This window comes from Episyrphus balteatus, chromosome 2, assembly GCF_945859705.1.
Source record: "Episyrphus balteatus chromosome 2, idEpiBalt1.1, whole genome shotgun sequence".
Taxonomy (NCBI): domain Eukaryota; kingdom Metazoa; phylum Arthropoda; class Insecta; order Diptera; family Syrphidae; genus Episyrphus; species Episyrphus balteatus.
Genome location: NC_079135.1, coordinates 41,052,232 through 41,063,527, shown reverse-complemented (window position 1 = coordinate 41,063,527; position 11,296 = coordinate 41,052,232). Strand labels below are relative to the sequence as shown.

Below are 11,296 nucleotides of genomic sequence, written 5' to 3'. Positions count from 1 at the left end.
CCGAAAAATAGTTGAATCAACGTGGTTTTCGTTGATTTTAAGTTGTTTTTTCCCTAAGTGTATATAACAAAAATTAAAAGTGGATCACTGTGGTGTATACGTAACTTTTTTTCTATAGGAAAACTTTAATCATTTCTTAAATTTATATCACTGATCAATTAATCAAACCAATTGATTTTTATGATCAGTTTCTGATCTTTTATATGATATTTATAAAATGCCACTAAAAATTTTATATGTAAGGTGTAAAAATCACAGAGCATTGAATGGTTTTTTTCTAAATTCGTTTTCTGTCCGAAAATGTTGTATTTAGCCCTGATTTTTCAATCGTCAGTTAGACAATCAGAGGAATAAATGTCAATATAAAAAAAACTTTTATTCCTAGGAATAAGCTCTAACTGAGGTTTATCTGACTATTGAAAAATTGGCCCTTAGAAAGTTATTTTGTGAAAAACTGCAAAATTGTTATTATTATTATCTTATATTTACATAGATTTAAGACCTTCTATTAAATAAGATACCTCCCCCAAATATTCCAAATAAAAATAGAAACACCCTTTTTCAGCTAACAAATAGTAAAGACAGATAATGTAAATAAAAAAACAAAACTCAATAAAACTATTTGCGCGCTCTATTGGAATGAGTTTAAGACCCACCGACCCCACACCACTTCTAGTGAACTCACCAATGTTCCTATATTGTAGAGTGTTGTAGTTGTTAGAGTAACTTTTCCATCACCGCGAACTCTGGATGCTGCTGCTGCTGCAAGCTGTAACAACATATATACACCATGATCATGTTGTTTGATACATCTAACTGCACCACCAATTCGCATACACCCAACCCGTGTAAGGCAACATCAGCATAGAGAGTTCATTTCAATTTGCCGAACTATTACTTTAAGGCTGGAACCCTGACTTGGCCTAGCTTGGCCTGGCCTGGTCTGGACTAGCACTCTTTATTTTATTTTTTTGGCGAGCTATATGATTCGTCCTCTTCATCTGGCTTACCATCATAGCATATCGCCAGCGAAAAACCTCGCCTCAGTTTTAGCTTCAACTTCGAACATCAAACACTCAAAACTCCATTTGGTTATATGTTTCTATGAGCTTGTTGTGGATGTTTTGTTTTTTTTTTTTTTTGCTTTTTTATATACAATTTTATAATTCGCCTCGATTTTGTGGCATTTCATCAGTTTTGTTGTGTTTTTCTGTGCAGAAATCTGAAAATAAAAATAAAGAAAAAAAAATAGTTTTCTATGATTTTTTTTTTGTTTTCTTTCTGGGTTAAGATGCGAAGTTGGTTTTGTATCATTTTGATGGAACAACAGTGTGCACAAAAGTTTACTGTACTTTTTAAAAAATAAATCCATATAAGAAAAAATAACAAAAATAAATCAAGAAAATAAAAAAATATATACCTACATAAATAGATTTTTGTCTAGATTCTAGTTCTATAGAAAACTGGTTAATTAATTTGTTGCTAATCCTTGAAGATCTCTCCTTTAAAAAAAATGTTTTCTTAACAAGGCTGGGAAAAAATTGTGACAAAAGTTGTTCAATATAAGCCGTTTAGCAAGAAATCAATATCAAAAAATACTATAACATGAAGCAGAAGGGCCTCCTACTGGCGTCGCACAGTGGGGCAGAATGCCTTAAAATGTGGTATTAAATCAACCGTAAGCGCTAGGAACCTGAAATTTTGTATATATGCTTCTGAGACCTTTACTAGGCCATATCTAATGCTATAATTGCCACGCCCACTAAAACGCCCACTTATTTGGGATATAATAAAAATGTTAGTATTTTTCAGATTGAAAGGTTATTTTAAAGCTCAAGATACTTAATAATATATTAATTTCTTATCTGACATAACTTTTATCCATGCTTTTATCCAACTTTACCCTTATTGTAGAGAAAATCTGATTTTAAAAAAAAATCTTTTTTTTAAATTTAAAGTTTTTATTTTCATCGACTTTTTTAAATTTAATTAAAAAAAAACTAAAAAAAAATTATAAAATAAGTTTATTCATCACTTTCGTCATCAGATACGTTAGTTTCAACAAAAATGTTTGCTTCGGGAATGCTTGGGTTTGAATAGCGCAGGTGCTTCTGGGGGATAAGACTGCAATTTTTTTGGACGAGCACGTTTCTTTGCAGATTCTTCTGCCTTTTTAAAAACAATTGAGGTATTGAGAAAATTTTCGTTTGTTGCATTAAATCTTTGTTTGATTCTAGAAGCTTTGACCCACCGCGTTTTGAACTCGGATTTAAAATGCGAAAAAAGTCTATTGAATTCATTAACTTGGCTAATTTCGGTACTTTTTTTTCATATTTAGAAGATATTTTTTTTTTAAATCCATCTGATCCTCAATCATAACACTCTCACATCTTTTCATAATTTCTACAAGTTGCGTTCTTGTAAAAAAAATTGAATTTGAAGAGATTCCTAAAGCAACGAAAAAAATAAAAAAAAAAAAAGTTAAGGTTCAAAAGTTACGAAAATTCACATATCACAAAAACGGTGCAAAACGAGCACGCTTTTTGGACGGAATCACAAAATAAACATCACAAACATTTTAAAATCACATAAAACACAACTCGATCCCACTCGGAACACATTTAAAAATCAATGGATTTCACAGAACCTCTAAAATAACCCTTTGAAAAAACTGATCACGGAACTTCACTAAAATTTTACATATACATATATTTACATATAACAAAAAAAAAATTGTTTAAATAACTCTTACATACCCGAAATTAAAGGCTGCATACTTAAATTTTTAATGAATCAACAAAAAAAATGAAAAACTGTTCTCAAAGATCACGATGAAAAATCGACAATTTCACTTCTGGCTCAGCTGACTACTAATTAAGCTTAAACAAAACTGTGTTGTGAAAAAACGGGAAGGACTAAAAAAAAATTAAAATAATTTTTTTAAAGGATGGATATTACTCTATTAAAAAATATTAAAAAATTAAGTTTATTTGCAATTTGGTTTTATTAATTATTGCCAGCTTTTGGGTCGATTTGCCCCATTGTGCGTCGCACCTTTCACAATGGAGACAGATACACCATGCTGCTCTTCTACTTTAGAACAATTCTCATACCCTGACAAAGTTTCCGATAAGGAAACGGTACATACCTGAGCGCCGAAAAGAACGCTAGTAAATATAAGTCTTCCGATAAGTACTTTTTGATTTTATACTCATCAATTATCTCCTTGTATGCAATTTTGCTACTGAACTTTTGTCAGTTAAAATTTACAAGAATTCCTGGAATTTACCCTTACCTCTCAAATAATTCATAAAAAGATAAGGAATTAAGCTGTGTCGAATGATCCTCTTTTTCAGATTTCCCTAACTTCAGAAAAACTGACTTGGTTAAATACTGAAATACTCAGACATCTTGAAAAATATCGTATACGAAAAATACAACAACTGGCAAATAACTTATTAGCAGAGATATCAGATAAACGTGGTAGTTGACATCATTATCTATTTTTTTGAGCTGAATCAGAGTATTTAGATTGTTTTGAAATTCAAAGCACTTCTTCCAAACCCAAAATATTTAAAATATTCGGTATGAAATTATTCGTGAAAATTATGGATAAAGTGGGTGATGTTTGGTGTAAATTCTAATGTTGATTGAAGAAAATTCACTTCTCGTCTCTGACAACAAATTGCACTGGTCAACAAGGTTTTTACCACAAGAACCGAAATATACTTTTTTGAAGGTTTTTGAAGTGCTGAAAACGAATCCGAAATCAGAAAAATTACATAAACCGGAATATTACCGTTAGAAAATGCAAAATAAAGTTTTTTTTTTATGACGGTAATATTTAAAAAACGAAGACTGATAGAACATTTCTGATTTCAGGTTTGAGTTCACCAACTCTCAAACCTTCACAAAAATACATTTTGGATCTTGTTAGCCAGTGACTTAAACTTTAGATATAGTTAAGTTTTGTTTTTGGCTTATTAGCTTAAACTTAAGATATTTCGGGCAATAAAAGAGATATCAGAAAGATTTAAACAGTTTTTGGAAGAAGACAATTAGTTCTCATTTGTTAGTTTTTTGGCATTTTATGACGGAAATAGTTCAAAAACGGAGGCCAATCAAAATTTTCTGACTTTAGATTCGAGTTCAAAAATCTTTAGAAAAATTTGTTTTGTTTCTTGATGCTAAAAATAAGTTCAATTTTGTTGACCAGTGTTATATTAAATTAAAAAGAAAAATCACTGTTAGCAAACTTGACAAGCCCTTTACTATTTAAGACAAAATTTCACAATTTTCAGGTTGTTTCTAACAGAAAGAATTCATCTAGCAATGACCAATCTTCAACCCACTTTTGCTATTTTGAAGCTTTAATTTCTATGTGTAAAATTTTATTTCACCCCACTGTTAATGTTATCCATTTTGCATCTACTTAATCAACATCATTTAGCCAATTGTGCTTGTGGAGAAAATGCAAAAGCATAATGTACCTTACCAACCATTGCTGCTGCTGAGTGAATTGAACCCAGATATATCCGCCAAACAGATTAGAAACACAAAACAAAAACCAATGCAATGAAAAACAACAACAACAACAAACCACAATGAAACTCCTTCAGTGTCTGCCAAATAGACAGACAGCCACTCAGCCTACTTATCAGGCTAAATAACAGCAAACGAATAAAAATCGCGGCTTCTTCTTCTTCTTCTACTTCATTGCATTGCACATTGCACTATTGCTGGGTTACTGCTTGCTTGGTGCTCCGACTACACCACTACCGCCTCCATCACATCCCATCCTCATAGTTAAGAGATATACTCGTACTACACCCGTACTCTAGCTGCAACTGTAGCCTTACCCGTAGAGTTGTTGGCGTGGAAAACAATTGTAAAAATAATCGTTTGGAACACTGTGGCATGCGGATGCAATGCAAAATGCAACTGCAGCCAGTACGAGTATCTAGTTTGTTGGTTTGTTGCAAGTTGGCAATAGAAACACCAAGAGAAAGAAACACAGAGATTTGGAACCGTTGCAAAAGCCAACCAGAAGCACTGTATAGTAACCCGCTTGCAGTTTTCTGCAGATATACAGTGCTGGGCTGGTATCTTGTACCCCATAAGCTTCGTATAGATACAATTACAAGGCAAATGGCAACAAATGGATAAACTAATTGTTTTCGAAATCGCCATCATCATCGAGAGAGTGTCTTGGAGTTTGAAGTTTGTGCTTGGGTCGTCATCATAGTCTTCGTGTCGTTGTTGTTTTATTTTGTGACTGTGCGACGAACGGCGACAACATCGCATCATTAGAGAGCCAAATAATGGCCGTGGCCGCCCGGAAGAAGGGGGCACAGGCACATCGAAGACGACGAAGACACCAAAGCCAAGTGAAATGCGTTACGATTTCTATACCCAAGCCGAAGCGAACGCGAAGATCGACTTTCACTTAACAACAACTCAGACAGATTTTTACTTTGCTGCTTCGCTTTACTTCCGTTGACCTTCTAAAACCGAAGCGAACAAAAAAATTATATTTAATCAAAAGATATACACAAGGCGGGGAACGGACCCTCTCACTGATGTACCACTTGTAACTCTGCTGCCTGCACACACACCTTGCGCAGAGCACGTAAGCAAAATAAAACAAAACAACAAAAAATTATATAAATATCAAAAAATATATATAAAAAAAAAAAAAAAACAAATAACTGTGTTATTCACCTGCTGCTGCTGCTGTCGCTGCCGATGGTTGCACATTTTAAATTAGCGTATAGCTTTGACTTAGCATACGTTGTCGGAACATGCACTGCATACACACTGATACGGAAACTAACTACTATCACTTTTTTTTGTTGTTCCTGTTTGAGGAAGGTTTTTTTGCTAAGGTGACCATTTGTTATTAACTTTGAAGGATATCAATGTCCTTCAAGGATTCAGATATTCAAAATAATATTGACAGTGCCATCATCGGATTAAAAACAATGAAGAGTTTTAATTGCTTCTATTAATGTAAGATATATAATAAACAGAATTAAAAAAAAAAACTATAACACTCTATCCATCGCGTTATCGTCAAATTTCAAGCTAAAAAATGTTTTCTTTCTCTCTATATTCACACTAAAATTTTGTATGTGGATCTTTTTTTTATTGGTTGCAGCAAATTAAGGAAGTTTCGGCAAGTGCTTTGCAATTACGATGATATTCAGATTGTTTGGTATGGCAAGTCTTTTGTGCACATTGTTTATTAGGATATTGTACCTGTGGTTAGATTTTGAGAGTTATTTGTCTTGAAAGTAACGGAATCCTGTTAAGTTAATTTGTTAGTATGTTCCTAATCATAAGGAATGCTTTGACAAAAATTAGTAACGTTACCTACACTAGTAACTCTAGGGGAACTTGTCAACAAGCTTTGAGGCAATATTTACTATTTTATTATAACTTTTAACAAGATAATTAGACAATTCGAATCAGTTAGCAGTGTATGGGATAGTTCAAAAATATAAGATTTATCGAATAGCCCGAAGCTTTCCCGGATTTGCATGCAATAGAAAATCTTCGAGGAACCTTATCAAGATGAGTTTATGTTCATTCATACCCACTAATTAAGTAAGAGACATTTTTTAGCTTGAAGACTTAATTAGAAATTATTTACTTCTTCAAAGTACCCTGATTAAAAAAAGGAGTTGAGAGTATGCCAATCGAAGGAAATGGTAACGGAGTTATGAATACCAGAGTTATGCGCGTCAGAGTTACGCGCGTCAAAGTTATGCAAAACCAAAGTTACGAATAACCGAAGTTATAAAAGACCGAAGTTACAAAAAACCGAAGTTACGAATAACCGAAGTTATGAAAGACCGAAGTTATGAAAAACCGAAGCTAGGAAAAACCAGAGTTGTTATGAACAACAAAGCTATGAAACGTGATTTTTGGGTTGGCATCCATTGAGAGGAACGATATACTGGAGGAACGTACCAAAAATCTAGAGCGTATAGGTTGAGTGAAGGCAAGAAAAAAATTTAAAAAAAATGACTTAATTTGGAAAAAAAAAATATTAAAAATCAACGGTTATACCAAACGTACTGTACGTGTCCTGTAGAAGGAATTGCTCATTTTCAGCCCTAGTGTACCTACTGTAATGAGTTTGGTATAAAAGCTTATTCTATCATTCATGGGTTAGTCGAGATATTTAAGGTTGAACTTGCTGATCTGAAATTTTAAAAATTCTGCTGATCATTGATCGTAGAATGAGTGAAAAATTAGAGGCAAAAGTCATGCCGGCTTCATATTTATCATGACTATTGAATCATTCCTTAAAAGATTCTATAGTAATATAGATTTTTTGTTTACTGTTTCCGAGAACCAAATCCGTCATTGATGAGAACGGATTTGACTGAAAACCATTTCCTTATTTTTTTTCTCAGCTTAGAAAATCACACAAGCAATTCATACCAAAAATAATTCATTTCCATAAAATTCAATATCATATAAGGTTTCTATAAAAATGCCAATAATAATTGTCATGGAACTTTCCAATGTCAACTTCTTAAAAATCAAAAAAAAAAAAAAAAAAATGTTATGGTCACCTCATGGCTTGTTTCACATGTGACACACAGGGGACATGTGTTTGTGGCTTTATCGCTTATTTTCTTATGTCGTCCCCCTTGTTCTGAAAATGAACTGCAAAAAAACATTAAAAACGAAAACCACAAGAGATTGTTATATTATTTTTATTTAGTTGGCAAATTAAAAATTTATTCAAAATCGTATCACTAAATTAAATGACACTGGTAAACGCATTGACAGGTTGCACCAATACATTTGTATATTATACCGAAGACTATAAAACCAACGACAATGGTCTCTCTATTCAATCCATGGAGACTTTCTTAAAGATCGCGCGCCCAAGTCATTTAATAAGACATTAAGACCAACGACCCCGGTCATTACTTAAGGCAAGTGATGCCGTAGCGGCATACATTAAGCGCCATGCAGCAACAACAAGACCAACAACAACATCAGCTTGTTAAGCTCAGTCGGTAATTAGAACTACCCGAGAGGTGAGGCTACCGATTTTAGGAGTATATTTCGTGTAAATTTTTAATGATTTTCGAAAAGTAGTTCGACAACTAGCGATCAAATTTAATTATAGCAATAAATTTCAATTCCTTCGGGGGAGCTTCGGACATGCAGTGCTTCTTATACCTTTATATTTGGTATACCTACATAAGAAGTCCGAAACATATATGAAGTGAGTCATTAAAGAAGGAGGTCGAATTAGGTGATTACGGTTTACGAGAGTGGATAACAAATTGCCAAAGGGAAGCCTTTTTGACAAATCCGTTTCAATTTTTGTCAGTCTCTTTTTTTAACCAGGAGGGTAGAAATTAACTTAAATAAATTGGTTTATAATTATGGTTGAAGTGGAATTACTACACCCACATGGTGACAGAATTTAAAGTTGAATGTTGTATGATTTTTCATTTGAATTTGAAATTTTTAAATATTGAAAGATATTTGAGCAAATGGCTGTCTTGTGCCAACTAACCTTTAACTCTATCTGGAAATCTGATGAAGTCTTTTATTTTTTTTATTTTTTTATTTAGAAAATATTAGTAGTAAGCCGTAGGCTTGAGAGAGGTAAAGGTTCCCGTTTTTTTGTATTTTATTAATATTTTGAAAATTATTGAAAATATTATGCAAAAATCATATTCCATAGAACATAATCTCATCCAATTTTGCCCCAAAAAGTGTCTTATTTCTGAGCAGTACCCATTTTATCTTGCTCTCCTCAGTCAGTCCCACACCTCAGTCTTTTGATGAGTTTTATCTTTTGTCTTGCTCTCCTCAGTCCCATACCTCAGTCTTTTGAATTAAACATCACATTTTGGCGCCCGAGCAGGGACTTATAAAAAAATCAACCAGCCGCAATCCGATTTGGAATATTCAAAAGTTTGCATCGACCTACCGAACTCCAATTTATTGTTCTAAGCAACTAGCCTAACCTACTCTGCCACGACGAGCATGATTTAGATGAGTAATCGTCGGTCTGATAGTGACCAGACTAATCCTTTCAACAATCTGGGATTTATCTACTTCACAAACCTGGGAGACATATGCTGCCGTCCCGAATTTGGATACTGTTCGAGCACACCCCTCCACACAGAAAAAGCTTGTCGCTGCATTCTCCGACGAAGGCAGTGACGTCGACGCTTCAAAAGAAGGGGCATCAGGCATCTCTTCAGGTTTCTGATCGGCTGAACGACAATTTCTGGTATTGATTTCGAAATAAATAAATGAGCCAAAATTATTAAAGGCAGGTACTATAACAACATAAACTTCCTTGTCTTCATTGTTTCGTTCGAAACTTTTTCATATATTTAAAAATAAATAAAATCGGATGTTCTATTCAAAAGTTCAAATTGTATTCAGTTTTTACCCATTTTAATCGATTTTCTTCCCGACTTACACAAGTGTATCTTATTATTAAAATGTACATTCAATATCCTCTTACACACGCACTTCAAAAATAAAATGGTGTTTCCTAAAACTCCATTTACAATTCATCCCTGTCAGTTCAATCATACCAAAGCAATAACGCAAAAAAAAAACACCCTCAACTAAAATTTCCCTGTTTTATAAATCTGAAAATTAAATAACCCTATGCACGAACTCTAAAGTTCTTTTTAAACAAAAATTTTCAAAAAGAAAATGAAAGTGAAAGAAACTTAAAAAGCTGAAAAATGTCTCACTAGGGAATTGAAATAATAATAATAAAAAAAATACAGAAAAACGAATTGAATGAGTAATTGAAATCACATGACAGCACACTGCAATTCCCCTAAGTCCTCTTTAAATGGTTAAGAGATGCGGAATTGTCATTTTTGTTTTAACTTACTCCCGCATCTTTTAGCTTTTCAACAGTCAACGATAAATTTGGATTAGGGTTCGGATAACTTGAAACATTTTTTCGTACTTTGTAGAAGAAATCAAAATTTTAGTAAATAGCACATTTTAAAAATTGACATTTTTCTCAAAGTGTTTTACTAAATGCAAATGGATGTCCTGGAAAATTTATATAAAATTGAGTAAAAGGTTGTAAAGTGCTATTTTTATCCAATTTAAAAAATAGTATTAAATCTACTCCTATTGGAATGATCTACGAACCCTGGCTACAATTTCAAAATTCATTTGCTATATAATCTCGAACAAATCCTATCATCATCAACCCAAGCTATCAACAAATCGATGACCATGCGTATGTCCGTCCGTCAATACAATTTAAACCAGCAACAAAAAGCCAGAGAACAAAAAAAAAAAACACACTACAAAACAATCCCCATCGCCATGATCGCCTCCTTTTGTGTCCTTTCGTGTGTGTTTGTCGTATCTAATTTATTTCATTCGAAAATTCCAACTTTTCAACCCCCAAATGATACAAGGAAGAGCAATAATTCTGATGAATACTACTCAGCAAGTAGCGATGATGATGACTTGGATGCTGATGTGTGTACAGCCACTACCATCAAACACCCCCTCCCTCTTTCAGAATCCATACAGAACTGAGTTTTGTTTCCATTTCTCATCAAAATTTGGGTCAGATTACTTGAGGGGCGCCACGAGCTCAGGCTGCCATTGCCACTGTATTATAAAGCCCGAGTACTTTGGTCCTCTCCTCGGTGGTAGGTGGTAGCCCACATGATTGGACCTGGTTTCCAGAAATGTGAACCCAATTCAGCCCAGGGATGATGGTAATGATGACGTTGATGTTAGTTGTAGTGGTTGGTTGGTTAAAGCTGTTATTGTGTCAGATGTAGGTATGTGTATGTAGTTTTTTTTTTTTTTTTGTTCCTACGCAGTTGGGTAAAGTGCGTGAGTTCAGTTAAATTACCCTCATGTGGGTGTATGTGAGGAATATCCCTAAAGGCAGGGGTGGGTGATGTTGTTCGCTGGCTCTTTTTAACTTTACGCTGGCGTTTGGAAAAATTTCATGGAGGATTTTCTCACGCACACATGTTTTTTTTAATGTTTTTCCTGTTGCTCGTTTTGTTTTTTTTTTTTTTGTGTTTTTTGCAGAATAAAATCCGAAGGACAATATAATTTCCTTTTCAAAAAAAATTCTAATCTCTTACACACGCACACACCAGTATAACAACGACGACGACCAAATGACTGATGACATATTTTTCAATGTTTCACATTGCTTTTTGAGGGAGGTGGAAATTGGAATGTAGTATTTGTTAAGTAAGTGAACTTTGACCAGGGTGAGTGTAGACAGTTAATTTTGGGAAGATAATCA

At 33.7% G+C, this 11,296-nt stretch overlaps 1 protein-coding gene across 2 annotated transcripts in view; it reads right to left on the bottom strand.

Annotated features, from left to right (window-relative positions):
- Positions 1 to 1,110: 1,110 nt before the first annotated feature.
- LOC129912716 (biogenesis of lysosome-related organelles complex 1 subunit 4) overlaps positions 1,111 to 11,296 on the bottom strand; it is a 92,823-nt gene continuing 82,637 nt past the window's right edge. For both annotated transcript variants that reach the window (XR_008771886.1, XM_055991089.1), the window contains one exon: positions 1,111 to 1,222. The gene's annotated coding sequence lies outside the window, so the exon portion shown is untranslated. The remainder of the gene's footprint in view (positions 1,223 to 11,296) is intronic.